Source organism: Scleropages formosus, chromosome 14, assembly GCF_900964775.1.
Source record: "Scleropages formosus chromosome 14, fSclFor1.1, whole genome shotgun sequence".
Taxonomy (NCBI): Eukaryota; Metazoa; Chordata; class Actinopteri; order Osteoglossiformes; family Osteoglossidae; genus Scleropages; species Scleropages formosus.
Window position 1 is genome coordinate 26,837,414 of NC_041819.1, and position 4,906 is coordinate 26,842,319.

Sequence of the window (4,906 nt, forward strand, 5' to 3'; positions counted from 1 at the left end):
GGTCCCTTTCCATGCGTTGGTGTGTGTGTGTGTGTGTGTGTGTGTGTGTGTGTGTGTGTGTGTGTGTGTCTCTGTACACTCGCCCCGCTGTACATGTCATGTTTGGATTTGCAGGACTTGAACATGCAGTTGAGGTGCGTCGCTACGGAGCCGCGCTCCCCCGGACGCTCCTCCCCGCGTACCGCGGTACAGAGTTCGCCATCAGGCCCAATTACTGAGCGTCTTTTTTGTTGACGTGGATGAGCTGTGTGTTGCTATTGGAAACACCCGTGTGCCGCGTGGGAGTCACTCTGATCCGAGGGGAGAGCGTCTCCCGTCTGTGTGCTACCAGGGATACCTGTCAAACACACTAAAGTCATTACGGATACAAGCAACACATGCTGCGGTCAGTAGGACCACATGTGACACGCTACGGTCATGAGGAACACATGTAACGCGCTATGGTCATCAGGACCCCACGTGACACAACCTACGGTCATTAGGACCACACGTGAGACGCGCTACGGTCATGAGGAGAGCACGTTGCAGGTCAGAGCTACTCGCTCCACCTGCCGTTGGTCTCCCGCGTGAACTCCTGCAGACGACGGGAGTGTGAACACGCGGTCCTCATCTGAACGGAGGCGGCGGGTGGCGCTGTGGTTGACGCTCTCACTTCGCACGAATCCCACCTCGTGCTCAAGGAACCTCAGCCAAGGAACTTACCCTGAACTGATACAGTAAAAATGACACCACTGTATAACCGGGTAAATCACTGTAAGTGGAGGTGGTCCAAGCGCATTCCAGTGATGACTTCAAAAATTGCCTTGTACTACGGTAACTGACCTGTGTTCACGGTACTTTGTACAGTAACTTTCTTGTTTTTACGCACATCATTCTCATTAAACTAATATTAATACAGTATAATAATATATAGTACAGTTTCATTTTTGATGCTGCACTTTTATTTTCACTTTCAGTTCCACCTCAGTTGTCTTCCGCTTGCTCTTTTCGGCACCAGAACAGCGACGATCATATATCATAAATCATAACTCGTACATCATGATACGAGATTCCCTTTTTTGGGAATCGTAAAGGCAGAAGAGTTGCGTGAGTAAATCTCAGTCGCTGAATGAGACCCACCAGCGGGCGCGATGTTGCGGTCGTCCTAGGACTTTACGACCAGACGTCAGGCCTCCAAAATGATACCGCTACAGTTCAGGGTAAGTCAGCCGGTAGCTCGCGGTGGTTCCGTCTGCTCTCTTTGAACCCGAAGGTCACAGGTTTGAATCCCACCTCCAGCTGTAGTACCTTTCAGTGAGGTACTTACCGTAAATTACTCGAGTAAAATTACCCAGCTGTGTAAATGGCTAAATAACCGTAAATAGATGAACATCGTAAGTTGCTTTGGAGGAAAGCGTCAGAAAGCGAAAGGGAGACCCGTCCGCTTCGACGGAAAAGATCCGTTAATGACGTTAGTCTCGCGGTCGGCGGGGGACTCGGTCTCTCCGAGGGGCCACGCGTGTCCTCTGCCTTTTTACCGCGCTTCTCGCGCTCTCTGCAGACCCGGTCCGAGAGAGGAGGAGGAGGATGATGATGATGATGATGAGTGGCCCCGGGGCCCCAATGGTGGCAGATCGCTGTGTGAGATGCAGTTGGGGGGGGGGGGGGGGGGCACGTTCCCACAGTCCCCAGCGCTGCGGCTACACAGGAAGCACTTTTTTCCTTCCCTTTCAACAGCGCGGCAGACGGAGGCGGCGGCGATAGCGCGGCCCCCCAAGACAGGTGGTCCTGATAAAGGTCCGGGGCCCGATCTCACAGCGCCGCGGCCCCCCCCGGCCCATTTGGTGCCCGTTAAGCGCCGAAGCGGAGCTCCCCGCCACGCCGCTTCCACCTTCAAATGAGAGAGGTCCGGTTCGCGTCCGGAGACCCCGCGGATCGCGGCCGGGTGCGAAAGAACCGTGTGACCTCTGACCCCAAGTCCCCTCCCGCCACCCCCACCGCACCGAGGAGCTCAAAGAGAGGGGGGGAGTAGTCGCGGGGGGGGTGGGCGTTTCGTGGCCTGGGCTCGGATTGGGTTTCGGGCTCGAGGAGCCGCGCGGCCCAGGAAATTTGCACTTGAAAAAAAGTGCGGGTTCTAGGGAGGAATGGTGTGCAGATGTGGGCCCCCGGCGGGGGGGTGTGGGGGCCGTACCCAGATACGGGGAAACAGGTGTCGTCGTCCCCCTGCCAGGAGACGTGGGCTGGGGGGTCGGCGCTGTTCCCACAGCGTTGGGATGAAGCGCTGGAACCGGAACCGAGAAGAGCTCTACAGCTGAAGGTCCGCAAGTCCGGTACCGTCCGTACCTGTACACTAATTTACTGTACTGTAAAAGTACACTAATGCCAACCACCCAATGTGAACAACCTCTTGTCCCAAAGGGGGTCGCAATGAACACAGGGCACAGGGCTGGAGGGGGTGGGGACACACCCAGGGCAGGACTCCAGTCAGTTGCAAGGACCCCAAGCGGGACTTGAACCCCAGACTCGCCAGAAAACAGGACCCGGTCAAACCCGCTGCGCTCCCATACCCATCCGTGCGCTAATTCATTTTCTTCAAAGTGACACAAAAATTAAAAAAAGTGGAGTAAATGAAGCGGGCTGCGGCGACTCGGGGGTTTGGCCGGTGCCACCCCGGGTACGTCCCCTGCCCCCTGTGCCCCCGGGATAGGCTCCAGCTCACCGCGACCCCGCTCAGGACAAGAGGTTGTTGCCGTTGGTCGGTTGGTTGGAGCAAACAAACGAGAGTAAACCAAAGTACGTGACCAACAGACAAAGAGCTTTAGACACAGACCTGTGGTTTCGCAGAAGCACAGTCCGGGTGTCCTCAGCGCATCGCACGCACCGCTGATGGGACGCATACTGGTGATCATGACAGATGCTGGGAGGGAAATGTTTGCAGGTTGGAGGTCCGGAGAAAAGTGGCTCTAGAAGAGATTGGTTCGGACTCGTCTCCAACGTTGAAGGATTCGGCAGGTCTGAGAGACACAGGGAACTCATTGCGCCACACCGAGAACCTATGGACTCCCTTCCGTGGCCGGTTTGGACAGGTGCGCCAGGTGAGGACGACGACCGATCTCCTCCTATTGGAGCCTTGATCCTGGTGCCCGACAGCAAAGAGCTTCAGACAAACACCCATCTGTGTGAAGAAAGCAATGGGTGTGAAACCTCAGCTTCAGAAGTGAGGGTCTGATGAATAATGTGGGGGGGGGGGGGCGGCGTCCCGGGGGGCCTCACTGGGGGCTGGGGGGTGGGACACCACAGGAAAGACAACATTTAGCTCAGCCATCCTGAGTTTTCCCATGATTTTACACCACATTAGAGTCCCGCTGTGGTGCTCAGCAGCTCGGTCTCTGCAGTTATCATTATGTTGCTCTGCTGTTTATTGGTATTTTATATTGTTATTATAGGGGGTGCGGTGGTGCAATGGGTTGGACCACGGTCCTGCTCTCCGGTGGGTCTGGGGTTCGAGTCCCGCTTGGGGTGCCTTGCGACGGACTGGCGTCCCGTCCTGCGTGTGTCCCCTCCCCCTCCGGCCCTGCGCCCCGAGTTGCTGGGTTAGGCTCCGGTTTCCCGCGACCCCGTATGGGACAAGCGGTTCTGAAAATGTGTGTGTGTATTGTTATTATACAGTTAGTGTTTCCCTGGGCTAAAGACAGCTGGACAGACGTGTGGAACTCCCACAAACACAGGGATTTGAAACAAAAGAAAGGGACACAATGCCGTCACCAAGAGGCTGTGGAAATGTGTAGCTGAAAGCTCCACTTACCGTCTCGCACCCGCATGAAAAATGGCATCGCCGTGTCAGAGGCGTGTTCATATTTCAGTGTAAAACATGACCATTGGGGACGCGTCGCGCGGCAGTGGACGTGATTGAGTCCTTTGCAAAGGACAAGACACGCGTGACTTCAAGAAAGCGGTTAAGGCACTTCGGATGCACGGAAATAGGTAAGCTGCCCCCTAGCGGTCGCCCACAAAATGCCCCCACGAGGTGCCCGAGGAAGACGGTGCCCATTGGACAGAGATGTGACTTGATGTCAGAACTGCGGAGAATCAAGTCAGAAGAACATGACTCATTTCACTGCCATTCTTCTCCAAAGGGATCTACAGAGTCAAGCTATTTACACTCATTTACCCTATTTATTCAGCTGGGTCGTTTTACTGTATCAGTTCAAGGTTAGTACCTTGATGAAGGGCTCTACAGCAGGTGAAATTCAAAACTGGATTCTTAGGGATGGGTTAATTGCTAAACCACCTTATTTACAGCTAATAATAATAATAAGTTGTGCCACAGGGCTCGGTGATGGGTCCATTATTGTTCTCACTCTATATGTTACTGTTGGGTGGTTTTATTCGCAAACACAATGTAAGTTTCCACTCATATGCTGATGACACACAGCTATATGTTTCAATGAGTAGCGCTGCTGTCTCACAGTGTCTGGGTGGTGCGAGAGGATGTGGGTTCGAACCCCGTTCATTCTCTGTGGAGTTTGCTTGTTCTCCCCGTGCCTGCATAGGTGTTCTCCGTGTGCCCTGGTTTCCTCCCACAGTCCAAAGACATGCTGTTCAGGTTCACCCATAGTGTGTTAGTGACAGAGAGAGTGTGTGTGTTCCATGGATGAATGACCCAGTGTAAGTAGTGTATCTAGCAGTGTAAGTCACCGCAGTGAATAAGGTGTGTGGGCTGATAACACTACATAGAGTTCATTGGAAGTCGATTTGGAGAAAAGTGTCTGATAAGTGAAGTAAAAAACGTAAAAACTTAACCTGATGACCCATCACATGTGGTGTCTTTAGCTAACTGTTTTAGCAATATGAAACCCCACACACACACACACACACACACACACACACACACACACACACGGTCTAAAACTGCTTGTTGACCGGA